Here is an 11,053-nt window from a genome sequence, read left to right on the forward strand (position 1 = left end):
GAATGATTTTTTTCTCTCCTCTGGGGTCCTATGAAATCTTCTTTATTCTTTTGGGTCTTAATGAAATGTCACTTCTTTAAGTTTTCTCTAGTACCTTTCCTCTGAATTCACCACATCCTCTCTTATGATCACACCATTTTTTAAAAAAAATCCCACTGCATTTTGCTTGACCTTTATTTCTATGCAGTCCAGTCATGTTTATTTCTGTCCTTTGCCACCAGATTGTAAGCTTATCAGGGCAAGGACCGTGGAGATGCTCATCTTTGTATTGCAGAATCTAGCAGAGTCTTTGGTATCTAGCACACAATTAATAAATGTTAAAATACTTAGATACCTAATCAAAATTGTTCTTTAAGCCAATATTACCTCAAACTGTGTTCTGTGTTCTGAGAGTGCTCACAGGAGTCTAGACTTAAAACTATTAATACATATTCCAAAAAGAGCCCGGTGATCAACTAAGTTGGGAAGGTGTGTTATGTTAGGCTGGTTTCTTTACTATAGAAAATCTTACAACCTTTAATATGTTAATGTTCATTGTAGGTCACCAAAAGATGGCTATAATACGCAGGACTCAACAAAACCATTTGACTGTAGAACATGTTTTTATGTAACATGATTTTTTGGAACACAGTTTAGAGAAAAGACACATAACCTGTCCAAGAAATACCAGACGTTGAAGTGAGAGTGGTAAGAACTTTCTCATATGGTGAATTAAGAAGATGCTAGACTTAATAAGAGACAAACTCTAGACTTCAAGAAAATATATGTTGGAAAGTTTACAGATAATTTCATTACATTGACACTTTGATTTGGACACTTTTAATATAGAATCATAAAAATTTCTTGGTGAAGAGAAAAATCAGTGAAGCCACAGAAGAAGTTGGTGTGGTCACTGAGAGATGACTCCTTGAGGAGCTCAGCCCAAAGGAGCTCAGCCCAAAGGACAGAGATTGAGAAGGAACCCCAGGACAGGACTTATGCTGGAGAAGATATGAATCAACGCAAGGTAGACCAGAAAGAATTCAGGCAATTTTAGAACAAATTTTTAGGGTGAGAACTAACTAAAAGGCACATGTAGGTAGGGCAGGCTGCAAGCTGGCAGCTCTAATGAAGGTCCTTGATGAACTCTCAGGAAAGGCTGGCTGGGTAACTGTAGGAATGTAAGAGCCCAAGATTTGTAGGGTAGGCTGTGAGCTGGCAGCTCCAAGGAAGGTCATCAGCAAACTCCCAAGAGAGGCTGGCTGACGTGGAGAGAGGGATTGTCTCTTCTGAATTCTCCTTAAAGCCTTTGGGTGATTAGATTAAGTGTCATTCATTGCAGAGGACACTCCTCTTTGCTGACTGCAGATGCCATCAGCCATGGATGCAATGAACATAAAATGGCCATGAAATGTCTTCACAGCAACAGATAGGCCAGTGCTTGCTTGACCAGATAACTGGGCACCGTCACCTGGCCAAGTTAACACATGGGCTTGACCACCACAAACTCTAAAAAAAAAAAAAAAAAAAAAAGAGAGCAGATCAAGAATAAACAGAGATAAAGATATTTAAAATTACTTTAAATATTGTACAGAGAAAGATCTGATTTCACTCTATGTTCTGGGGGTATTGGCTAAGTTTCAGCTCGAGGTAAGAAAAGAGTAGAAATGTGTCCACCCCCCACCCATAAATAAACAGAAATATGAAATTCAATGCAGTATAATATTCATGTAAGGGAGATAACAATTTCACTATTCTCCCCTCGGGCCAGACAGAATGTGGAGTATTTTGTTTTCTTCTGAGCATGCTTTGTGCGTTATATTAACACAAAGTCTTTATTCAATGGAGATGATCTAGCTAGGTGAAAGAAAAGATAAAAATCCTGTCTGATGAAAAATGTTTGGAAGGACTGGGGATATTTGAATTGGAAAAGAAAAGACATAGCTTCTTCCAAATACCTGAAGTATCAAAAACACAATTGGATGAACTGAGTGGCTTCAGGAGTCAGAAAAAAGAGTAATGCTTGGGAAATTATAGAGAGGCAGATTTCAGCTCAGTGTTAAACTTTTTACCAAGTAGCAGTGTCCAGCAAGGAACTAATTCACCGTACAGGTGATGAATGAAGCACTCTTCATTAAAATGCAGGCATGTGCTAGCTTCCCTGAGCATAGAGCAGAGGCACGCTCCAGGGTCATTTTCCCCTCCCAACCTCCTATTGGTCTGGATCCAGCCAAGAAAACACAAACCACAGTGGGGGTTTCAAACACAGAGCATTTTAAAAAGGGAATGAGTTACACAGATGCTGGGGGTGCTAATCGAGCCAAAAGGAATTGCTGCTTGAGTGACCCCAAAACAGTAAGTATAGAAAGTAGCTACTAGTCCTGGGCAGAGGACCAAAAGGGGAGAAATGGGATTCTTAGAGCCTCGGTGCTCAGAGGTGAGGCCTGTAGAGTCAGTGCTCAGATTTCTAAGAACTGACACCTCTGAGAGAACATGATGGGACCAGTTCTGGAAAAGAAGAAAGTTGGGGGGTGGAGCCACCTGCTACTTTAGGGGGCCACAGGAACAGGAAAACACAGGAAGGAAGGATCTCCAATTACTCCCACCTTTCACTTATATTCTGGTATCTTCAAATGGCTAAACCTAGGAGGTTAGGTTCTTGCAATGTCTGGGAAACATACAGCATCCCGCCTCAGCACCCCAGGGACTAGTATGGAAGGGTGAATTTGGAGCTGAGTGTTCATGGACAAGCAGCTATCAGAATCGATACACACCCTTCTACATAAACTTAAGTGCCCTACCACAAGAATAGTAACTTGATGCTCCAGTTAAGCTTTCATTCCCCCTCTCACTACCCAGTTCATGCCCCCCTTTGCCCCCAGGCAGCTCTGCGGCTCATTGGAGTTTTTGACTTGGTGTGGTAAACTGAATCTGTTAATCTGCAGGGACCCTGGTTTGATTTATTGGCTTTCGTTTTCCATTAACATTTATTATTGGGCGTGGGAACTCTAAGGCAGCCTTTCTCTCTCTTTTTCTTTTACTTCCTTTCAGCCCCTCTCTCCATGCCCCACTTCCTTTCCCCTTCATTCACTGTTTCCCTACAAAACACCTTTGAGGGTTATGGTAGAGGGGATTCCTATAATGTGTTGAGAGGTTGAACCTTTCATGTTCCTACGAAAAAAATGTCAAATTTCTAAATATAGGCAGATGGTAATGTTGATGTGATGACAATGATGATAAAGAAGATACTGTTGATGACTGGTTTTGTGTTAGCTCCGTTTCTTGGCGCCCCTCAATATTTAATATCTGCACTTGTTGATTGGCATGTGCAACTGTTTGTAATTACTCTCTTATCTTTATCAAATAGTTCATATTTAATGGGAATAATTTAGAATGCACAAATAATAAAGAAGACTAAACATAGCATATATATATATAGTCTCATCACCAAATGATCATTTCTGTTAAAATTTTGGTAGATATGCTTGTCATTTTTTCTATATTTATAAACAATATATTTTGTATCATTCATTGCGAAATGTTTTGTAACCTTTCTTATGTATATAGGCATCTTTCCTTTCATAAATCAGCTCTACTTTCATTTTTAATGGCTGCATAGCACAGCAGCATATGGCTTATCAAAATTTATTTAACAGGTCCTCTATCACTGGACATTTTGTTGCTTAGAATTTGCCCCTATGATTAACAAGCTACAAAGAGTATCTTGTAGCTAAAGATTTGTGCATGTTCTTGATTATTATCACAGAATAAATTATTTATGCCTTCTTTCTAGTTAATGCATTTCTAACCTTTTAATTGCCAAACTATTTATGTTCATTTTTTATTACAATGGGCTCATTAAAAAATCATTGCAATTTTTTAACTCTTATATAAACCTTGTGGTCTTTTACTGAATTTGACATTTTATCTGTGCTCCAATCCAGCACCTTTATCATGATCTAGTTATGAAGATAAAATAAATCCAGCTTGTTCTCTTTTTCCTTCTTGCTTTCCTTAAACTCTCTTTCTACTAGGGAAGGTTGCAGTGTATGAATCCACCCATGTAGTTTACCACCCCTTGAATTGTTCCTTGAACAAAATACCATTTTTAAAAATTAGGAAGGACTGGGAATAAAGAACAATGAGGAAGCAACACATTGGTCTTGAGGTTCCTGGAACACTTTTCAAATTCACTTCAATCCAATGTAACAAATATTTATTGAATGACTATTCTGTACTGTGGGAGCACAGAGGCATGACCTCTGTCCTAAGAGAGCAGAATGGTTAGGCAGAAAAATAAACCCTGTCTTTGAGAAAACTAGACAAGAGACTGTCAAATATAAAATTTTATAATATTAATAGAAGTTAAATCCATAGTACCAGGAGTGATAATGGCCAGATCAGTGTAAGAAATGTAGAGGTGGAGCTTATAGTGTGCACTCAAGAGGCCAAAAGTTCAGACCTATTATCCAGGGCTACACAATGTGGTCATGTCATGTCATAATCCCAGACTGTGTAAAGTAACCTTTTGATATCAGATTTTTAAGTTTAATTCTCAGGTCCTCACTAGAAATAGCTCCTTAGTTATTTTCTTATTGAAAGCTGAGAAATGAGACCTAAGCAATAACAATTTATGCCAGAGGAGAGGGATTTTTTTCCCTCTATGAGTCTTTTTTTCCTTCACCCCATTGAACAAGTATTTTCGGTATATCATCTGCAAAGCACTATGGAGAAGCCAAAGATGAATGAGTACCTTCTACTCTACTTTCTGTCTATAAAATGGCATATTCTTGTTATTTCATGTATCTTGAAGGGTTTTCTCTTCTGAATAATTGGAAGTTTACAGAAAAATCATACAGAAACTATACATTCCCACATACCCCCTCACACACCCAATTTTCCCTTTTATTAACATTTTATATTAGTGTGTTACATTTGTTACAATTTATAAACCAATATTATTATAATTATACTATTAACTGTAGTCCATAGCTTACATTAAGGTTTACTCTGTGTTGTACAGTTCTGTGGCTTTCTGTTTTAATTTTTATTCCAGCAACATACAACTAACATATAATTTACTATTTTAATCACTTTCAAATATACAATTTAGTGGTGTTAATTGCATTCAGAATCTTGGGCTACCATCAACACCATCCATTGCCAAAATTTTTCCATCACCCAAAACAGAAATTCTGCATGACTTAAGTAAGCATCGATACCCCACCCCCACCCCTTCCCTTATAATTTGTAGTCTAGTTTTGACTGTGAAGTTTCATATTCTATTATTTCATATAAGTGAGATCGTTCAATATTTGTCCCTCTGTGTCCGACTTATTTTGCTCAACAGGATGATTACTAAGTGTATCCATGTTGTTGCATGTTTCAGGACTTCATTCCTTTTATGGCTGAATAATGCTCATTGTATGTATACACCACATTTTGTTTATCCATTCATCAGTTGATGGACACTTGGTTGCTTCCATCTTTTGGTAACTGAATAATGCTTCTATGAACACCAGTGTTCATTTCTTTGGGGTATATTCCAGGAAGTGGGATTTCTAGGGCATATGATAATTCTATACTTCACGAGGACCTGCCAAAATGCTTTTCACAGTGGCTGCAGTATTTTACATTCCCACCAACTATGCACAAAGGTTCCTATTTCTCTACATCCTCACCAAGGCTTATTTCCCATGTTTTAAAATAACATTCTAGTAAATGTGAAGTGATGTCTTATTGTGGTGAAAATATTTGCCTTTCATAGCAACTTACAGTTATTATCCCATTTTCAAGATGAGGAAATTGAATATTGAGCAAGTGGTGACATGCAACCATTTCTTCTAATCCCTGTTCAGTACTGTATGTTTGAATCTGTAATTAGATCATCTCCCTGGAGATGTAACTCAATCAAAAGTGGTGGTTAAACTGGATTAAGTGGAGACATACCTCCACCCATTTGGGTGGGTCTTCATTAGTTTACTGGAATCCTATAAAAGATGAAACATTTTGGAGAATGTGAGAGATTTCTGAGAGAGCAGAGAATGACATAGCCACAAGAAGCAGAGAATCTACTAGCCAGCGACCTTTGGAGATGAAGGAAAACGCCTCCCGGGAAGCTTCATGAAACAGGAAGCCAGGAGAGAAAGTTAGCAGGTGACACTGTGTTCGCCACGTGCCTTTCCAGATGAGAGAGTAACCCTGACTGTGCTCGCCATGTGCCTTCTCACTTAAGAGAGAAACCCTGAACTTTATAGGCCTTCTTGAACTGAGGTATCTCCTTGGATGCCTTTGATTGGACATTTCTATAGATTTGCTTTCATTGGGACATTTTCTCGGCCTTAGAACTGTAAACTAGAAACTTATTAAATTTCCCTTTTAAAAAGCCATTCCATCTCTGGTATATTTGCATTCCAGCACGTAGCAAACTAGAACACAAACTGAGGAGTCTAGTTAGGAAAATCCCTAGATAAAAGTGCATTAGGTAATGAGGAGGAAATTAAAATTTTGGTCAGAACTGTGCTTCAGGAAGATGTTTCCGGTTAGAGAGCTAGCCTGTAGGAAGGATAAATGGTTAGCAGGGAGATGTGTTAAGATGCCACTACAATAGTGCCAAACAGTAAAGGGTTCTAAGGAGGCACAAGTTCTTGGAGATTCATATACACGAATGCTCCATGCAGGTTTCTTTTTTCATTTTTAACAGCTTTATTGAGGTTTAATTGACACAATTGCCTCATACATAAATAAATAAAAATATATAATATATAAATATATCAATACAAATATCTAATATATATACATGCATCAACTATGTATATTTAAAGTGCACAATTTGATATTTTGACATATGTATACCCCAAAGCACAATCAAGATAAACTAACATATTCATCACCCTCAAATGTTTCCTTATACCCCTTTGTAATTCCCCCTTTCTGCCTTTCTCTATCCCACCCCCAGATAACCATTAATGTGCTTTCTCTTACTACAAATCAGATGACATTTTCTACTGTTTTATACAAATGGGATAATACAGAAAGTTTTCTTCTTGTCGGGCTTTTTTTGTTCAGCACAATTATTTAAAGCTTTACCTATGTCCATTTCTTTTAATTGCCGAATCATATTCTACTTTACAGACACACTACAATTTTTTTACCCATTCACCTGTTGGTGGACTGTTGGATTGTGTATGGTTTTTGCCCACTACGACTAAAGCTGCTATGAAAAATGTGTGCATGTCTTTATAGGAGCATTTGCTTTCATTTATCCCAAGTGAGTATCTAGAAGTGGAATAGCTCCATCATATAGTAGGAATATGCTCATATATTTTAGTAACCAGCTCTCTTAGCTATTTATTATTAAATTAGCTACCTTAGCATTTTTATATGAGTGAAAAATGAGAAGTAATTTAACGCATGGTTAAGTTTATACTGACACATGCATATGATGAAAACTATGGATTCTTTAGAAATGATTATTATGGGGTCATACTTGAGATGGAAAGATAATTTCAACATCAGAGAAAAGATAGGTTCTAGAATGTGATATGCACATTAACCAAAATGTTAACAGCATTTATTGTCTTTTTCTTTCTTTCTTTTTCATAGGCTGTTTGGGTATACTTTTAGATATTAATTAAGCCAATAAGGCTTTTCTAAATTTGAACTTGGGAAAGAGGGGCCTTGATTAAAAGTTTAGCTAGTCTACTGGTCTCTGTAGGATAGGCTTGTTTTTGGAGAATGAGAACTTGTGGAATTGGGAAGGAGTCATAACCATGTTGTATTGTATTGCTTTTTACTTTTATTATAAACTATATTTTTCCCTGAAAGGGAAAACCATATTTTTTTTGAAATATAGGAAGAAAAAAAAGAACCAGGAAAGAGTGTTAATAATAGCTTGATTATTTTCAACTCAAATGCCTAAGTACAGTATCAACTGATGCATAACTTATGCAGATCTATGCAGACAATTATTTAAATTGGAAGAGGAAGGATGGGATATTGGAGAATGGCAATGTTTTCTGGATTGCTAATATGTCAGGTGGGCTCTTTGGTGCAAGGGCACCAAAAGGAGGAATGAAAGACATTTAGCTCTGAGAGGATCTGGAGAGTCTTGATAGGATGATATTGGGAATTTCAAGGTTAACTTGATATAATAGCAATCGCTTATTGTTTCCCAAACACATCCATGTACATTAGCTATTTTAGTCCTGTGAAAACCGTGCGAAGATACAGAAGTGTGATTTTATCTTAATCCCTAATTGATAAATGAGAAGAGTCAAGTTCATAGAAGTTAAATAAATTAACAGTGAATATTAGTTTAGCTCCTTAAAGATTTACTAAGAGCATTCCCATGCATTCTCTCATTTCATTCTCACATTTCATTCCCATGCATTCTCTCATTCCATTCTCCAGGAAGGAAGTGAAATATATATGATTTTCTTCCTCCTTACCCATTTTCAGAGGATGAAATTGAGCTAAGTTAGACTGGATATCTTGAACAAGACACACAGTTGGTGACTGGTTGATGCATGACTTAAACCTTAGGCTTGAGTTCTAAAGCCAATGTCCTTTCATTTGTTTCCCAGTTGTGTCATTCCTGAAATCATAAAGCTAGTGAAAACTGCTAGCTCCAGTCTTCTGATGAATTTAAATTTAATTTTCCCTGACAGTACACTGTCCGCTGTGTGTGAATGCACCTGTTCTTCACCTTTCATTATTGTTCTACTTACTGTAGTAGGAAGTTAAACAAGGTGATTGTAGTGTGTGTGTTGCATGTTAGGGAACTGGGGACTCTTTTCACATCCATGAAATTTGGAGTGCATGACACAGAGTTGTGGGATGATGTATCATCCCATTGCAGCTCATGACTCCATGTAGTTTGTGACAATGTTTTATGTCATGATGAAATATGGTGTGTGTGGTTAGAAAAGTGCACATATGCCAATTGGCCCTGTGCTTTCATTCCATTGTTTACTGCTACTATCCTCATTCTTCTAAAAAAAAAAAAAGCTTTCTTTTTCCATTGCACATCTTAATAAAGCTAACGCCTTGGCCTCTTCTTTCTTTGGGATTTTCCTTTTGTGGGGCTTCTCATATGGATGAGTTTGAGGATGATGTTCATTGTTATACTGTCTATTAAGACTTATATGATCGGCTTAAGCATTTAGCAATACTTTCCTCCTTTGTATTTAACCCTATTTTTTAAAGGACAAGAAATTTCTATCTTAATTATTACCCATTTAAGTCATTGCATAATAACTTATTACTCTTGTTAAAAGCCAAGCCTGGAGGGCGGGCCGCGGTGGCTCAGCGGGCAAAGTGCTTGCCTGCTATGCCGGAGGACCTCGGTTCGATTCCCGGCCCCAGCCCATGTAACAAAAAACGGAAAAACAAAATACAATAAAACAAGAAAATGTTTAAAGATGTTTCCCTTTCTTCCTTCCTTCCTTCCTTCTCTCTGTCTTTCCTTTAAAAAAAAAAAAAAAAAAAGCCAAGCCTGGATTCATGCTTTTGCCTTTTCTTGGGAACAAGAGGGCAAGCAAATGCCTTGGGATTTGATTTACAAGCCCTTGCAATCATTTGAGACTTAATTGTATCAGATCTGATTGTTCTGAATGTCTCTAGATGGGATTTCCTGGCTCTTTGCCTATGAACAATAATGCCTTTGATTTTTAGGTCACTTTTCTTTTGAAGAGTCAAAAGGGTTTCTCATAGAACTTTTAAATTAATTTAATTTTGTTACTATGTTTATCTGACACAGAGAGGTCAAGTGAGAAATCAGATATTTAGGAAAAAATCTTGAGTTTAAGCATCTAGTTCTTTACTCTGCCAAGCTTAGTAATAGCTGGATAGAAGGACATTATTCTATGAGCAAGGGGCCATATCCAAAGTAGACACCTTATTACTGTTTCTATATCTACACATTGAATTTCCTTAGTGAATATCCAAAGAATCCTGGCATTATGTGATCTTCCTTACATCATTCTTTTCTTTTGTGCTTAAAAATACTTTTCTGAGATAGTGATGGGGGCTGAAGATGAATTGGGGGAATCTACTTTGGATATGGCCCCTTGCTTAACTATTGATAATCAGAGATTGTTAGGCGTCTGATATGGTCTTAAACCAGCACTGTAAGTAAAGATGAAGGTAAATAATCAGACACTATTAGTATAGATGAGAGTCAGTAAATGTGCCCAATTTTCAGATCTCCCTTCCTTCTCACTTTTTTCATTTAAAGCCATAATTCCATAGATAAATTCCATTGCTAGATCCTCTACCTATGGTCATAAGGACCCAGGACAGGGCACAAGGGGGAAACTGACAGGGACTCCTCTTTGGTCATGGAAACCCCAAGATGTAGAGCAGGGAGCAACTGCCAAGACAAGTAAACTAGTTTCTTGGTGCCTGCTCATAGGAAAGTGGGGAAGGAAATCACTTGTTTGAACAGAAATAGGGTATTTCTAAGAATATGGAAAGGGAAAGAAAGTCCAGCAAGGAGCTTCACGTACCTCTCGTAAGTAGATGCATCTCCCCTTCATGTTTTGCTTGAAAATATTTAACATGGTTGGGAAACTCTCCAAGGATAGGATCTTTTCTGTTTCTATTCTATTGCAGGCTTGAGAAGGCAGAGACACACTTATTTGGACTAAAGTGGTCAGGAAACAGACACTTTTTTCACAACTGTGATGCTAAATATCCCTTTCCTTATCTATCCCTCCTGTCCCTACCCTCAAACACACGCCCACACCCTCTTTCCCTTCTCCTTCTCCCTCTTTTGTAGTGGATTTCAAAAGCCAAAGGGAGACAAAGCGTGAGGCTTCTTAGTGTTGTTTCCAACCGGCAGCCACACCACAGAAATAACCATGGCTGACCCCGAGCACTGCGTAAGTACTTTGTATCAGTTCTCACCCAGCCATCCAGAGTGAAGAGAATGGCGTGCCCCAACTTTGTAGCTAGAATAGGAGGTGGTTGCAGGAGCTGCTGAGCCTCCTGCTAAGGCAGGGAGTGGGAGCCAGGTCACACACACATATCGCCGATTTGTACTTGAATACGCTGCTGCTAGGTGCCAGGGAAG

The 11,053-nt window shown here is 37.8% G+C and overlaps 1 long non-coding RNA gene across 1 annotated transcript in view; it reads right to left on the reverse strand.

Annotated features, from left to right (window-relative positions):
* LOC143643149 (uncharacterized) overlaps positions 1 to 10,687 on the reverse strand; it is a 43,561-nt gene extending 32,874 nt beyond the window's left edge. Inside the window, exon 1 of the long non-coding RNA XR_013156155.1 lies at positions 10,488 to 10,687. This is a non-coding gene — a long non-coding RNA (uncharacterized LOC143643149). The remainder of the gene's footprint in view (positions 1 to 10,487) is intronic.
* Positions 10,688 to 11,053: the final 366 nt, after the last annotated feature.

The sequence above is a fragment of the Tamandua tetradactyla genome, chromosome 8 (assembly GCF_023851605.1).
Source record: "Tamandua tetradactyla isolate mTamTet1 chromosome 8, mTamTet1.pri, whole genome shotgun sequence".
In the NCBI taxonomy this organism is placed as follows: domain Eukaryota; kingdom Metazoa; phylum Chordata; class Mammalia; order Pilosa; family Myrmecophagidae; genus Tamandua; species Tamandua tetradactyla.